Source organism: Syngnathus floridae, chromosome 4, assembly GCF_059516105.1.
Source record: "Syngnathus floridae isolate MCC-2025c chromosome 4, RoL_Sflo_1.0, whole genome shotgun sequence".
NCBI classification, from domain to species: Eukaryota; Metazoa; Chordata; class Actinopteri; order Syngnathiformes; family Syngnathidae; genus Syngnathus; species Syngnathus floridae.
Genome location: NC_142416.1, coordinates 15,672,880 through 15,690,564, shown reverse-complemented (window position 1 = coordinate 15,690,564; position 17,685 = coordinate 15,672,880). Strand labels below are relative to the sequence as shown.

At 40.3% G+C, this 17,685-nt stretch overlaps 1 protein-coding gene across 2 annotated transcripts in view; it reads right to left on the bottom strand.

Annotated features, from left to right (window-relative positions):
* The window catches only part of LOC148399409 (receptor-type tyrosine-protein phosphatase delta-like), a 143,367-nt gene that overhangs the window by 91,557 nt on the left and 34,125 nt on the right, over positions 1 to 17,685 (bottom strand). For both annotated transcript variants that reach the window (XM_088373937.1, XM_088373938.1), the window contains one exon: positions 4,361 to 4,386. The gene's annotated coding sequence lies outside the window, so the exon portion shown is untranslated. The remainder of the gene's footprint in view (positions 1 to 4,360; positions 4,387 to 17,685) is intronic.

The window sequence follows — 17,685 nt, the reverse complement described above, 5'->3', positions numbered from 1 at the left end:
TTTGGAGCATGTACTAGTGTGTGTGTGTGCGTTCACTCTAAAGCACTTGCACTGCCATTTGACTGGTTAAAAATGAGATGGCGCGAATCCTCCAATGAGAGGAACTACACACACACACACACACACACACACACACACACACACACACACACACACACACACACTACACAAACACACACACATAAATAAACGTGATGTGTAGGCATGAGCTATGGTTTTACCGTCCCAACCTCAGAGCCCCACTACCTTACCCATAAAAAAAAAAAAAAAAAAAAATCATCCTTCAAACAATCTCTCCATGAATCCATTGATTCTCAGTCCACACATTTCCCTCGGACTACTTCTCCTCCTTTTTTCACTTTGTCATTTCGCACTTTTCTCCCCATCTCGTCCTGCGTTCTTTCCTCCCCACATGCAGGACCTTTTGCTTTCAAAAAGCCTCTCACTTACATCTCCCACTTCCTCTCCACTCCAAGCCTCCATTAGCTTGACCTCACATCCTTCTCTCCTTTCCTCTCCTCTTTTGCTCTCCGTTCTCTAAACTTTCATCATACGCCTCACCGCTTGATCTATTAATCTCTCTATGTCTTTCCCTCAGTCTTCCTTATCCCCTCGGCTCCATTCCTCCCTTGCCAACCTCTTCCCTCCTCCTCCTCACCCCATTTTTCTCACCCTTCCCAGTTTCGGCACCTGCTGCTGAATACGTCTAGACCGGTGAGGGAAGGAGTGAGTAGAAGGAAAGACAAATACGATAAAAGACATTGTGAACGGTTCATGATTGGACATTTGTTAAAAGTGAAGACGTATTCCTTTGCCATTTGCGTATGTGTTTGTGTGTATGTTTGGCCCCAAGGCATCATAAGAGCAATCATTCACTGAATCACACCAACTTAACACCTCAGTCTGCTCGGTTGTCATTTCTTCTCAAATTGCGGCCTACTTTTTTTTTGCGACCTGCCCAATTCACACATGCTATCAAAGTGTAAGAAATTTAATCCAAGGGGAATTTTGACATTTTTCTGCCACAATAGGCGCTTGGATTGAAGTGAGCGAATTTAGGCAAAGTGACGGCGAGCGAGGCTTCAGTCGGGAGATGAGAGAAACGAGGACAAACAGATGCTAGATTACATCTTTATATGCCACACATACGCACACACATGGAGCCAGCGTCTTTGATCGACTTGAGTGCTTCCCACTGAGTGCGTACGTGTGTGCGTGCAGCGGGATGCGGTAATTAACCTTTCTCCTGCTGAGCCGAGCTATTAAAACTACGACTGTAAAGGGGTTTTGTCACGATCATAAAGCATAACACAAGTTGGTTTGTTAAGCGCTGTTGAGCACATTCAATGACACGGTTTGCCGCAAGAGGACATTGTTACAAGTCCAGATGTATTTTCTTTACGACTAAAGGTAACCTTAAGCTTTCATCAACAGTGATGTTAATTACTCTAAATTTATTTTCTTATTTACGCCAAAAATGCTGTGCATTGGAACTTCTATTGCATAGGTGTCAAACCCAAGGCCCGGGGGCCATATACAGCCCGCCGCATAGTTTTATGTGGCCCGCAAAGACAAATTGTGCATTGACAAATTGTCTTCAAAAAAATAGAGAGATTGCTAGCAATCTTTTTAAAACATTTTAATTTTTTTTTTTTAGTAGTCACTGATTTTAAAACTTGTTATTCATTAATTTTTTGTGCAGTCTATATGCGTTTAAAGTATGGCTACAATATGGCCCGTGAAAAAAATGAGTTTGGCATCCCTGGATAGTCCTTGGCCCATGTGGTGACACTGTTGAGTAACAAAGGAGCGTCAAATGATTACTTTTGATGATGGGTTTTGCTCTGTGAGAGGCAACACAAGAAGCACAAGAAGCAATATTCTGATGGGAGTGCTTCAGTCCAATTTATCAGAAATAGAATACAATGAAAAGAGCTAAACAACACTTGGGGGCTTGTTATAATATTGATTTATTTTCTACCTCGACTTACCACGATGAATACACACACATGAAAAAGCCTCAAATTGGGGCCAATGTGACAGATGGGCCAATGCAACTGAAACAAGGGCCTTTGCGACCTCAAGTGCGTTTAGTGGACGAGCGCTAGCCAAAGCTTAGCCACTAATGAGGTTCTATTCGTAACTCCAACTGAGTCCACTCCAAATAGTGGTGACCAGACGCACACCACGCGAGGGAGGCTGAGCTTTAACACACACGTGCATGCACACACAAGCATGCACTGAGAGGCAAAACAACCTTGAGCACCAAAGCAAATAAAACACCAAGGGGTACACTAACATGCTATTGCTTGGCAGTCTAATTTATTAGTTTGACATTTAAGATATTTTTAGATTGCAATGGAAAATATTTAAACTATTCTCATCAGATGTCCTGTAAAGTTCGCAGTCTATTACAATTTCTAGTTTTGAGGCTAGGATGCATTAATTAATGCATTAAGAGAATTAATATTATTAATGAGCCTCGAGGAAGGTTGGCTTGTTTTTTGTTGAATTTATATTGAATGCACAGAAGTTGTTTATGTGACATGTTCATCATTGAGTACATCCTAGATTGATGCTGATTGTTTGTTTGACCCTCGGTCTGTAACATAATTAAAAACGACTATTAGTGATGGAGGTGATTATTTATCTTGAATGAATAAGACAACCTGCAACTATTTGTCATAGTGCCAATCAATTGGCTGTGATTCAAGGTAATACTGTATATACTGTACAAAACTCTTAAGCAGCATTATATGTTGTTTTGAATATATATAGTGAGTGCACCACAAAGCACAGACCTCCGCGACGACTGAAAAGCGAAGGAAAAAAAAAAAAAAAACTCCTGAAGCATTGTTACTTGGTACATGCCGTTTTTTTCTCAACTCGAGGTATTTGAGCTGACTATTACAACACATCATCTCTGCCTGAGAGTAATAAGTTTGAGATATACTCAAGCTGCAAGCCCTGATCTTCAAATAAATAATAACAGTGGATGTGCTGGGTAAAAGTTGGAGGCGGTTATGACTAACACTTTGTGACAGTCAGCTAGAGATGACTGGGGATTTGTTGTACTGTACGTTATCATTATTGTTTGTGTGTGAAGCGTACAATTCAATAACACAGGCGCTCCCATTTAATCTCTGGCTCTCAAAGTGAGACTTTAACTGATGGATGATTCTTCTATGTATTCACAAAGTACTGTAGTTGTGCTACTATTCACTTTGGGCCTCATTTATTAAGATCCCAAATAGCAGACACTAAATTGTGTGTTTACACTGCACGTGCTGTTGGCAGGCTTGTTCCTCCTGATTTATTAAGATTGAGATTTTGTATAATGATACTACATTGAATATGATTTATTCTAACAGTGCTTGTTAGTCACAGGTGAAAAAAGGAATGACAGATTTAATGAAAGGGCAAATCTGGGCTTAAGTTGAGCAGATGTAATTCTAGCTGGTAAGAAACCAAGTTTGCGCCCATTTTTGCAAGCGTAAACCTTTAGTAAATCAGGTCTAAAATTCCATGCAACCTCATCAGTTATAGAAAAGCTAATTACGGCCTCATTAAAGCAGACGTATGAAATGAATTGTGACCTTATAGAAACAGCTTCTAATTCACTTTGATGATACACTATGTGGTAATTAAAGAAAACATATCTCAGCTATTGCCATGGTGATTTAAGATTAACAATTTTATTGGGCTTTTCATATTGTTCGACTACCCAGGATGCCTCGCATATTTTTGAATTTGCCTTGGAGCTAATCATAGCGGTCATTTATGGAACTGGGTGCTTGTGTGCCGCATTGTTGCTTCAGTCACTTCACCTTTACCATGGCACCTTGATTTCTGAGTGGCCAAGCTTACCAACATTTTGAGTAACAAGCTGTTGCTTCGTTCGTTTTTTTCCTCTCTATTGTGAACAAATAGCCATTCATTTAAAATTAATAACCAGACAGCTACAGCATTCCAAAATTCATGTCGGCACACATACAACACTACATCATCTATTGTTGTGATTTGTACTTCCATTATTTTAAACCAGCTACTTTTTAACATTCTCTTTTATTATGTCTAATTATTATTGTTGTTTTCTTAAACACAAAATATGACTACTTTGGCGCTAATAAGACATTTCCGATCGACTCTTGTGTTAGTTCAAATTATCTAGTCTGTGTCAGATAAGGTTCTGTGTTGTGTTTTTTTTTTTTTATGTGAACACAACATGCAATGAGCTCAACATCATTTGCCAGTGTAGATTGCTTTGTGACAGGACATGGGACAGCGTGCTGTTGGCATGCTGTGTTTTGAGGATGTGGGGAGGGTGAAAATAAATCAGGGAATAATGAGACTCTCTTACCTTAAGAAGCACTTCAACACGTCAAACTGTGAAGAGAGGAAACCAAAGAGACAAGGGGGGGAGAGAGAAAATAGAATTTAATAGAGACCGGCGTGGATACAAAAAAAAAATGTCGTTGCTAAGGTCGCTGGTAGACTTAATTCCAATTTTAAGATTGATCAGAGTGCTGGTTAGTTTCAGGTGTAATCATGAGTGGTAACTAGTTCAAACCTTGTGAATAGAGACCCAAAGCGGGTCCAATTCGAAAAATAGTAACAATAAGTAAGCAGTTGAATGTTTTAAGTGGTAATGATGCAGATGCAGACGGAAGTAGTACAAAGCTGTAGCAATGAAAACTATTTGATAGGGATGTCATGAAATAATCATAAATCAGGCTGCTCTGAAAGAGTACATGGGAGAGCTTGGCGAATTTCAACAAACACAAATACTCTAGAAAAAAAGTCTTCATTTGCTGAATCCCTGGAACCTGTACAATATTTATTCCCCTCAAACCCCAGCAGAGCAAGGCTGAAAGTGGGGCGATAGTGTTGGTGCACTGTGCGTTCTCCTTCGTCTTTGTTTTCTGGTGCCAGACGTTAAAATAACGATGCGGTAAATTGCTGTAATTCTTACTGCAAAACTCACCTCAATTAAACTGGCCACAACATTAGTTACACATACGCATTCTAATGAGATCCAATGCAAACTCACATTTTTGAACGTCCCAGGGGTTGTACGCGAGATTGAATTGTCTTAAACACTTCTCAGCGAGCATTATTGTCCATGTACCTCATACCCCATAAAGTGTCCAGTGAGGTTAAAAAAATTGCAACTAATCCCCTTTAAGGATTAAAAAGATCCATAATTGGCTTCATTGTTTCCCTAAATTTAAATAAAAACTGACTGAATGTCTCTCAGCATTTCCATATAAGGAAGTAGAACGTGTTACGTTGGAAAACAATGCTGAATAAGAGTAAAATATAAAACAAAAGTGTCTCAAAATAAAACAAAATATGTATCAAGTAATTGGGTTGTTTACGAGAATAATGTACAAATTTAATTAAATTGGGTGCATCTTGCTGCAAATAGAACTAATCTGTAATTAACCGACAAGCAAATAGAAATGCAACGTATCAATAAACACCGGCCATGCACACATACGCTCACACGCATAAACACACACGCTTGAGGAGATCAGAGTGTTTCATTAGTGAGGTGCAGATAGATAACCCTCCCAAAGGAGACATTGACCAAGAGGCCATTGATCTACTGAGCTAAGCTATTCCGCGTGTGTGCGTGTGTGTGAAAATAAAGTAAGTACCCTACTGATGGAGTCTTTAAGTTGTTAAAGTAAGCACAGTAAATCTAATCCAGTTGTGTTTAATGGAGAGCAAAAGAAGCAAGCTGTTGGCATATTCATTAGGTCCAATTACTCTGTCCAATCACTACCAGCCAACCAGAGCCACCATCAGTGATATTTATGCCCAGGATAATCATCAGCAGATTGATAGCCTATGAAAGGAATTTATGAGATTCACCAAATGACAACATGGTGCACGTGGGGGCATATTGTATCATTTGATCTGCCGGCAAGGAGACGTGAAGTGTAAATCAATCTGGCCAATGCTGCAATCACGTTCTTATTGATGACTCAATAAAGATCACCGGCTCAGAGGTTGTAATCATCATTTATGATAATAATATAACGGCACTAATTCCTGTGATGAATATGCTGTAAACAAACAATCAAGGACGTGGTGCTATCCAGTGTGCATGCTCCAGTGTTTCCCATCTCCATGTGGCGGCCTTGTAATTAGCTTTGCAGCTTGTTGTCTTACATTGGATGTGAAGGTAATTGGGGCTCTTGGACACACACTCTCAATCTCTGTCAAAGCCAGTGTGTGTTGCATACTGGAGCTCGGCCAAGGATTTAGTGTGTGCTCAGCCTGCGCTAAAGCAGCTTGTGATTCATTAGTGATGAGTGCATTTAGGAGTGAAATGAGAGTCTGAGTGGCCCGATGGCTGCTTGCATCATTATAGTGTCCACTTAGACCGCTAAGTCTAACGCTACTGCTAAAACGGTAAGGAAATATTGTCTGACTTCATTTGTTCCACCATAGTAGTTTAGTGAATTTGCAGAAGTCAGAAGCTGACCAGATGTTCCATTCGGTGTTGTTTGCAAACACAACTCTTCTGTTTTACAACATGATGTCTTTTAATATACATTGATCATTTTTGTGGGTTCAAGTTTCTATTGGACACAACTCTGAACGGTAACACCGGCTCAGATGCCTGCTCGAACACAATTTGAGAGGTGTCCAGCTATATATCGCGTTTCATTCCCTTGCTGGCCTCTGAGCGGAAAAAGTCGGACTGATAAATATAAACACAAGTAAACATACAAGTGTATATATCTATATTTAATTTATATAAATACAATCAAAATAATTCTTAGTAGGGTTATCTTCAAAGATTTGCTGCTTTAAGGCCATTTGGTTTTATTGTTTGTTTTTGCCTGTGTGTACATGGGTGTGTATTTTCAGAAGTCAGCTAGTTGTGTTATTAATTACAGTTTTACACCTGCTTGTCTCAGCGAATCACACCGACGCAGCAAAACAAGTTCTCATTTTCAGTCTATACAATACACACCTAGACAAACACATTTTTTCTTCTCATCACCTGAGCATGTTCCCTACACCTCCTTTCCCACTCAACCCTTCCTTCACTTCTCACCATCTGCTTATACAGTCTACTGTCTGCCTCACGTACGGTGTGTAAGTGTTCATGTGTTGTGTGTGTGTGTGTTCTCCCACCCCATTTCCCCAACAAAGGCCACAGCCGCCGCTGGTTTGCTGAATAAAAGATGACAGTCTCGCTATCAGGAGATTAGCGGCTCACAAAACAGTCATTTTGTCCAACTGAAGGAGCGACAGCAAAGCGATCACAAGCGATTCAGAGCGTCAATCTGAAAGGAAATGAACAAATGAAATCTCATGTACAGTATGTATGCACTGTATCTAAATACTGCATGTGCAAAGAGAAACACTTCATTTTGGTTGTTGCTGCTGAGGCTGGCCAGACTAGTTACTCTCATTCCCTTTTAAGTTTCTACGCCAGAGGCACACAGTGGCCCAGAGGACTAGGAAACTGCCTTTCACCCCTATTGTTTGTATGTGTATTTTAATAAATATAATAAAGATGATAATGTTTTTAATTCATTGATTTCTACAATGATACAGAGGGTTCGATATTCAGAGTACGATCACACAGTCTGTCTGCCTGTGCATCCATGAAATTCAGCAAAATCCCATTACACCATCTGCGCCATAACTTAGACCTACTCTGAGATGGTCTAAAGTTTTTTCTACTTTGTCCCGAACAGGTTTGTAAAATAAAACACCCTCAGCTTAGTGGAGCAGTGGTCCGCCAAATTCCCAAACTAAACTAGACTTTCCCTGGCACAACAATCAAGATTCTGCCAATACGTTTGCTGACTATGAAAACAGGGCCTTCTAACTTGATTCTTGTAACAGTGTAACTTTCTCACCTACAATATACTTCTAAATGATCCTTATAATTACGACAACATAATTGACCGGTGTAATGTGTAACCTGTTGCCATTCACCAACAGAAAAAAATAAGTTTTGAGTAGTTTGGAATGAAATGAAATTAGAACCATATTTGATTGGTGGTGTGCTGTCAGATTTTTCAAAAATATAAAATATGTGTTGTGTAAAGGTTTGCAAACACCGTTTTAGTGTGACCGTAACACATTGACAATAACGCTCGCCACCAAATGAAAACTATTTCATTCAGTCTCGCCCACTTTTGTTATTGTGATCTTGATATGAGTCTCTCCACACATTTTCTCATCCGCTCCCCACTTTCCGTCTCTCACACACTCTCAAACACTTAACACGCACAGAAAGCACGTCGAGCATATGGCTATTCCTCTCTTCTTTGAAGACTGGCTTTGAAGCTATGGCGCTCGTATCGATTGGCGCTCAGATGAGCTCACTTCACCAGAGCCCTGCGATTATCTGTCGCTTTATTTCAAACAGTGCGCTGGAGACTTGAGGTGGGGAGAGGAGGGATGGGGGAGCTTACCCACTCCACCCATCACTCACTCATACAAACACCCAAACGGGGAGATAATGAGATGAGCTTACGTGCCCGATCCCGATACTTAAGTCAAGCTGCACGTCAAAACTGACAAGTGGGAGAGTGTTGAGTGAGTGAGGAGGACACAGTGATAGAAAAAGAGTCTGGGAAAAGTGATGAAACTAAAGAGAGGAAAAAAAATGTTCCACCCTACGGTGCTGCTCTGATTAAAAACAAAACCTGCTCCCCAAGTGGAGATTTAAGGCATTACTTGTCAAAATGAACGAGAAATGTTCTTTTAGGTTCAAGGTCGGTAGCTGTTTGATCTTAATGGTGTTTCTCACATAAACATAATAGCGGGTCTCATCAAAATATATAAAATATAATGCACTTTTGCAGAGTGTATTATTGAAAGAGGTGCTTTCTGTGTGGTGCCCATGGGAGTACGTCAGTGAGGGAGTCAGGGCGACATGAAATGTTAATGGTGTGCCCAGAGCAGCAGAACTTCATAAAAGAGTTGATTTAGAAACTTCAGTAGCTTTCAGGGACATTGAACATTGTAGAACCACCGACACACAAGAGACGCACACAACACATACACAACATGAACTCTCTCCAGCTTTCCACTCCATGGACTTGTTATTGAAAGTAAACAGTTTTAGTGGAGAATTTAAGCGAAATAAAAGCAGGATTGTGTTTAGCAAACATCCATGAAAGGAGGCATCCTTGTACTTTTGTGTTATATCAAACATATTGGCTCAAATATGATTATATGATGATACTGACATGTAATGAGGATTCCCTGGCTCTGCCATCTTTAATTTTCTATTGGTGGATTGGATGTTTACAATTGATTGCGTTCAACCTTAGAGGTTTAACCAGTGTATAATGGTTACACTCCCAAAGAACTGGTTGCTAATGTGTATATGTACTAAAGTATGTAGTCACTTGACCTACAACTTATACTGTATGCATATATACCGTATATTAAGTAAAAGGGTGTGTATTGGTACCACAGTGCAAGTTTGTGAGAAATGAAATGCGCATATGTGTGTTTGTGTTCATGCCTCTGCTCTCGTTAGGTCGGCATCCAACCATAGCAATCAGCAGTGATCCAGACTCAGCATCAATTATGGCTCCATTAGCCACAACCCCCTACTGGTGTATACACACACACACACACACATACACACACACACACACACACACACGGACACCTGTGCTCATTAAGGTGCACACACACAAACACACACACACACACACACACACACACACACACACACACACACACACACACACACACGCACACGCATACACGTTTCCTCTGGTGTAATTAACAAACGCTGCGTGGACAAAGCGCTGCTAATGAAGGCGTTAAGCTGTATTGATTAGAACGTAAAAATCAGAAATGGCAGCCAAGTGAACATTTTTTGCATACTATTGGCAAATTTGAGGACAAGTGAAAATTATTAAACAGTATAAGCAAATGGATAAGCTTAGAGGTACTTTTACCATTTAAAAAAAAAACAAAAACTATTAACCAGACTTAATTTATTAAAACAAAGTAATAATGGTGCAATGAACTGGATCTGTTATCTTTTTGCCAAAAGCAAACTGAACAAAGCCAGTTAAAGAAGTAAAATAATCCATTGATCTGCTTTATTCACCCATCCATCAATTTTCTATAGTGTCCCCATAAGGATATTAGATGGGATTGAGTCAATCCCAGCTGATTTTGGAGAAGCAGGTTACACTCTGGACTGCTTTCCAGTGATAAAAAATATATTTACACTAACATTCCCACCTATGGACAATTCTTCAGATCTTATGACATTTTTTCATGCATGTTTTTGTAATGTTGCAGAGAGAAAACATTCAAAAGTCAGACATGCTAACCACTGTCTGTTGTGCTCCCATTTTATATGAATTAATCCATCCATTTTCTATATTGCGTTTTCTTTTCAGGGCCGTCAGGCATCATCATAACGAGAAGCTGAAATCCTCGTAAAGCGCACATCTTCAATTGCCCGATTCAGCAACGACACTGACAATTCCCTGTATTGATGCGCTACGGTAAGCAATAACAATATGATACATAGCAAAACTGATCTTTTGTCCGACAGCTATAGTGTATGTATAGATGGGGAAATAATGGTAGTCATGCACTTGAGAGAGAGAGAGAGAGAGAGAGAGCGAGGGAGAAAGAGAGAGAGAGAGAGAGAAAGAGATGATATTGCCAAAAGTACAAAACTATAAAGATAACACTGCCATAAATATAACAAAAAGCATATACGCAAATACAAAGGGATGTGGAAGACTGGGTAAGTGGAAAACCATATTGCTGAGAGTGTAAAATGCCATAGGTCAAATGTCAAAGTCCAGTCAGCAAGAGTCGATCCCACAAGAGACCTCACCTCTGCTCACACAGAGTCATTGCCGTGCTTGTGGAATGTGTGTGCATGTGTGTGTGTGCTTTTGCCGTTCCGTTTCAGGCTCGCCCCACACTGAGTGACGTTTTACTGTGTGCGGGATTCTGAGACTCATGCTGAAGTGTGGCAAACTGTTGGGCAGCGGTTTTTCTGTGATTCAAAATCGTAGGTGAACGCAAATTTAAGCGTCAATCCAAAATGCACGCGCTATCACAAAAAAAAAAGAAAAAGCAAATGTCCTATACACAAGTAAGACCCCGCGAGCTATCATCTTTGCCTTGCCTGACAACTCTTGACATTCTACCTTTATAGAGAAGACCTATCTGGTCTGCCTGATCCAGATTGGAAAACTGCTTGGATGAGATCTTGCTCGATTTAGTGAATGTGTGTGTGTGAGTGACCCTGTGCCCTAAATCCTGACAGGAGGAGCCAGTGGGCCAAGTGAAGGCCAGAGGACCCCAAGGTGCCAATCACAGATGGCGAGTGACAGACAAGTTAGCCACCATGGCTCTCACATTCCCCCACATATACACACAGTCTCCCTCTCAGGAGCACACTGTCATTCTCCCCCTCCTGCTGTCAAGTCAGGTTGAAATTGCACAGTAGGTGAGCTGGTAGGTGCCAAGATTCATTTGTTAAACTTTTACAGCAGCCTTTCCAAAATGTATTGTAAGGTCAGAAATGATTTCATAGGTGGCTCAGAGTCAGGCTGAAATGCTAGAAGCTATTTCAATGATTGAGAACAGGTACAAGGGCAAAGGGCTGTTTTCGTTGCGTTATGGGGCACCCACTGAAATAATTCAGGATTGCAAAAGTAAAACTGTGGCAGAATTTATATACATATATAAAAAATAAATCTGTCATAACTCAAAAACTACTTCTATTAAACTTGGTGGAGGCCAAGGTAAAAATCATTGCCATTTGGTGGAGATCCATTTTTTTTCTCATCACTTTTAAATCTGAACATTTATGTAATTAATATTGTTTTTACTTTTCCAATTAAAACCGTCCAGGTTATAAGTACAAGTATAAGCATCGAATATTTTTCACCAATTTGGATGAAGGCTGACAGTCTTTGAGCCATGTCTTTCCTCCATTTTGCTTGACAGATGGCTGGATAAAGTCGTTATTTACCGCTGCCAAGTGGTAATGTCACCGTTCGTTTGTTTTCTCCTCAATAGAAATGTTGTCATATTTTTCCATTCATGCACATTCACCCCACAAGCAGCAATATTGAATTTGTCACTCTCAAACAGGAAAATAATTAAATATTCCAACTGTAATGTTTGTTACACAACACGGTATGTATGACACAAAATAAAAATCTTGTCCAACGAGCTGTACAGCTAAATAGGCTGTCTGTGAGTTTAAAATGCCACAGCGCTAAAAAAAAAAAAAAAAAAAAGACAGTTGTAAATGTGAAATTCAACCAAGAAAGATAGATGATCAGAAGCTTAATGAGCCTAGACAGTAGAAAAGGCTGCTGACAAAACTCAGGCGAGGACTACCACCAATATCAATTATGTACGACCTTTAAGAAGACAAAAATGCCAAAAGTACCATATTACTAGATCTTTAGGAAATTTATCATGGGTTCCGTTTTGTTGTTTGGATTAATATTTGGTTTTGTCGCATGTTATGGTTCCTGTCTTGTTTTGTTTGTAGTGATGGGATGTATTGTGATGGAGCTTAAGGTTGATCAGAGTCACAAATATGGTTTTGAAATGATTAACAATTATAGTTTTGAGGTAGAAATGTATGTCGCCCAATTTTTGGGGTATATTTAGGAAAAAAGATTGGAAAATGGGTAACGATAGAGCATGGTGTCAAACTCAAGGCCCGGGGGCCAGATACATATTTTTATGTGGCCCGCAAAGACAAATTGTGCATCGACAGCATGTGTCAATAATAAAACTTCAAATTGTTTTCACATTTATACATCTGTTTGTTGTGTAGCCTATACTGTATATAAAATATGGTGGCGACAGTCATAATGGCCCTCCGAAGGAAACTATGACTACGATACGGCCCGCAACAAAAATATGTTTGACACCCCTGAGATTCTCGAGAGAACATGAGCATTCCGCTAAGTAGTTTTAATTCTACTGTTAACCTCAGTGGCATGACTCATACATCTTAATGAGCTGGGCTTCTTTCAACATAGCAATTAAAGATTTTTATATTTTAATCATTATAGAACTGGAGGCACAAAGTGTTGTTTTATAGTGCACATTTTTTCCTATAATATTATTTAATATGAGGATAAACATTCTCAAGTGCTGGGCAAGTAGAGTTTTAGAGGCATTCAAGAGGGGTCTTCCTGCTCTGCTAAAAATACGCACCCAGTTCTAATTTTGAATACAAGCAGAATCAATTTGGAAGGAGTGAAGCACGCAATCTGATGTCATGTAACACAACAAATGAAATATGCAATGCATGTATTGAAATAAGTCTCAGGATTAGAAATGCATCAAATGAGGATAACAAAATGTTTCTTAGTATGTGTATTTTCTACAGTATAGCAAGGCCTTTTGCCAAATGTCCTACTAAATTATTTTAAGAACTGTCTGAAAACCGCTTACGTATCAGTTTGCTACCTAATTGAAATATTTAAAAATTCTGGGCAGGCATATGCAGTTATATCCTGTTGACGTAAAGTGCTTATTTATAGACAGTCGCGAGAGCGCCGCAAAGCAGCAGACGAATGATTTGTGCAAACTGTACTTAAGGCAGTCAGTCTTTAAAGACGGATGGTACCTCTTGAGGCTATAAAACTGTGTCAATAATCTATTAGAGGGTTAAACATATTCATTGCAACCCAACTTGGCTGCAAGTTGAAGTCGTAAAAAATGTCCAGTGCTTTACGGTTGAGAGCTTTAAACAAGAATGTGACATGGCTCCATTTGGGACGAGAGCACAAATTGGTTTGTGCTCGTCGCAGTTTTCACCTGGAAACTGACAGCAAACTTGATGTTTTACTAATGTGTGAGCTCCCACTTAGTAGTAGGAAATATTTTTTTCGTAGGCTCCTAATACAGTTACAAATTGTATTGAGATTTCCATGGTAGATTAACAGTAAATGTATCCTATACCATTAAGGGAATTGATGGAAGCAACACAATCAGAAATTGATTGATTACGAGTGTCATGGGAAAGATTTGATGATGATGTTGTTAATTAGGGTTGAATGATTGAGAAAAGTTATCTAATTGTGTTTTTTTCCCCCTGTAATTTTGCGATTACAAATTAATGTCATTATTTTTGTCAAGATTTCTTTCCTGATGTTTCAACAAACAAGCAATAATTGATTTGTATTACAATAAATGATCAGATTTAATGATAGCCGTTCACTCTGAAAACTTCGCAACATCAGTCGGTCAATCAGATTAATAAATCTGATTAATGATACAAATCAAATCTGTGGCTCTATCTCTGCAAAGATATAGACTGCATTTAATCATTGAATTAAAAAATAATAATAATAAATAAATAAATAAATCCTGTTGAACAACTTGAACTAATTGCAGGTTGTTTCTGCGTCTCCGTTGCAGCCTGTATAACTTTGGAGGTAAAATTATTATAAGATTATATTCATACGAGACATGATTATAGTCTTAATTAAAGTCTTGTATGTGCTACTGACATACATTGAGCGGTGTTGTATTTCTGGCATTGTCCTTGTTATCTTTCCTAAATGTCCAAAGTGTCCTTTACTGTTTCTTCTCCCAAATTCTCAGCTTCTCTTCCCCTCCCCTGTTCTTCATCTCTCTGCACCCTGTTCCATCTGTTTCCCGCTTTCATGGCTTTCCTTACGTCTCCACACCTGATGGAGATGGGACCCAGCCGTAAATCTCCTCAAGCACATCCACCACCGTGCTCACCGCAAAGCAGAAAAGTATGAGGGAGCAAAGAGAGGGAGCGGTAAAATGAAGTAAGACAAGGGGGAGGGGGGGGCGACGGACAGAAGAAGGGAGATGTGGTCGTTGGGTGCGAGATTGTTCAGGAAAAGAACGACAGGATAGGGAGATAAAAAAAAAAATACAAACAGACATAAGTCCTGAGACCTGGGGATGAGCGGCTGAAGAGACAGACGGTGATGGAGGTGCTAAAAGAGCGATGAAGGCAAAGAGACAGAAGGGGAAGGGAGATAAAGACACAAGCTTCCACATAACTCACGCGCACGCTCTGTCAAAGTGCACGTAGCAAACCACGGCGAGATGAGCAACATGATTAAGAGTTCCCCAGAGGGCCCAACACATCCTTCCCGGCCCGCTACAGAGGGACAAGTTCGTGGATCGCCACTCAGGGATTAAGATGTGTGTGTGTGTGTGTGTGTGGTTGCAGTTACACTTGCGCACAGTTGCACCCAAATTTTTGTTTGTTTGCAATTTGATTAGTTTTTAGAGAGGATAAAGAATAAATGCCTGTGAGTCTTAGATTATCTTTTTGTCTGTCTCAATCTTTGTGTTGCATTAAAATATCAAGCTCAATCTGTACGCCATTTATTTATAAGGATAATGTTGCCTCACCGCTTCTCAAAGAAAGATTTTGTCGAGAGAGAGAGAGAGGCTGTTACCTGTGTTTGCAGCAATAACCCGAACCAAAACATTCCAATAGACTTTCACAAGCCCTCTACATTCATCTCATTGCGTATTCTATCCCAATCTTCCTCATAAAATATTACGCGTCTTTAGCTTTAACCACCACACGACATTTTACGCCGGCTGCCTTTATGTTTAATCCACTCCATCATGTACAGCTTGATATTTTTGCCCCAGATTGGTGTGTTGGTCTCATCTGATAGGCCGTCATCCTGAAGCAAAGGCAAAGCAAATACTGATGCTAGCCATTGTCATGCTTCCCAGCTGGGAAAAGATTATCTTGCAGAAAATGAATTCTTTGCTTGTCACCAATCAAAACACATCTAAGTTCTACTTTTGTCTCATCTGTCTTAAGAAACGGCTTCCCAAAGCTGATTCAAGGTGTGTGTAGCAAACAGGACGAGACGTTCCCTTTTGCAGATCTTCTCGAAAGACTACTGTCTAAGACTATTGCTTATATTCTGTGGGATTGCACCTGCCTGACTTGTGAACTAAATCCACCTGTAAGCACATTCTGCTCATGTTCTACGGGATCAGCAGTATAAATCAGGATTTATCACTTCTGACATTGCTGGCAGCGTGCTAACAGTAGGGTCGACGACTTTTCCCAGCCAGTGATTTACGTTATACTGTGATAACAACTGAAGGCCACGGAAGCCTGTGTGGCTCGCTGGGGAAAAGGAGAAGGTACAGGTGGGCTGGCTGCAATGTAGAAACTCTCCTCTAGGGGCGGCTAATTTGAACAGTCTAGAAACAGACAATAAATGTTTTGTTTTTCAAAAGTTTGTTTTTGTTCTCTTTGCATTCATAGCCATTTACTCAAGTATGAATAAAGTACATTTATTCTATTCTCTTCTGACACGGAGGATGGATATTTCTTCTTTCGGTAAATGATTTACAAAATTAGCTGGAAAACAAATCAAATCTAAATACTAAATCCATTTTATTTTTAAAAATGTTGCAATTCGTTTCCATTTCCAATTTTGCGGACCACTTGCAATACCTCCACGGACGACTAGAGGGTCGCGGACCATAGGTTGACAATCACCTCAACTTGACCAAATACAATTCAGGCACTTTCATTAAAATACTTTCTGTGAGTCTTATAAAATATACAACGGAATAAGGACAAGGCAGCATGATTAATTTTGTGACATAAAGTATAAGGACTCCACTCAGAGGTCGGCTTGAGTAGGTAGTGTGTACGACCTGGAATGACGGGGCTGAGATGTTATTAGACTTATTGAAAGTATATTTTTGCACTCTGGGAAATTGAAAGAGTCAGGAGGGCGCAAGAGGTAGACAGGTAGATGCTCTGGGGAAAGGGCTTAGTGAGCAATGAGCAATGAGAAGCGAAAGAAAGACAATGAATTCACACGGGACTTGGATGGACTTAAAGGCTGGGTAGGAAGAAAAAAAAAACAGACAGTCCCAGGAAGACGCAGAGTCATGCAAAAACGAGGCTTGTGCAGTGACATCACACCATCTTACTCTCTTGTGTGCAATGTGAATAGAATTAAGAGAGAACAATGCACCATCGACTAAGTGGTACTCTTGTCTTCTAACATATTGTTGTGGAACTGTACCACTACTAAATGAGTCGGTAGCGTCATGTGAGTTTATGCCTCATCAAACGTGCATCTTGTGTGGATGTGCACATAGCCAAGGCTCGGGTTCTTAATCACACCCATCTGAGTGCGAGGAGCTTTCATGTGGTCTCTCTCTCTCTCTCGCTCTCTCTCTCAAAGACATACATCTACACAAAGCATCCCCCTCATGCCTTCTGTTCTAAATTTACACCTAACATGAGAACAGGGGAATGGGGGAGGAGGTAAGGTAAGGCGGAGGTAGAAAGGCGAGGTAAGGAAGGACGGGTGGAGAGGGAAAAACCGGCAGCGTAGGCCAGAAGATGGTGGGTGGAGGCATCAGGGGACGGGCGGAGGGAAAGTGCAGCAGGAAGAAGCACACCAGACGGGGCAAGGAAAGCCAGTGGGGACGAGGAAGAGCCCAATTTATGAAGAGAGGAGCCAAATTTGATTTAAGTAGATCTATATGCGGGAGAGAAATGTGTGTTTGGAGGAGGTTGGGGGAGATTCAGATGGAGGAGGCGGAAGGACAGCGGTATATTAGTCAAGGTGTCCAGTCTACGTATTGCCTGCTGTGCAATACCTCCCCTCTGATTTACTCTGCCGAGTGACTGATGAGCGTGAGGAC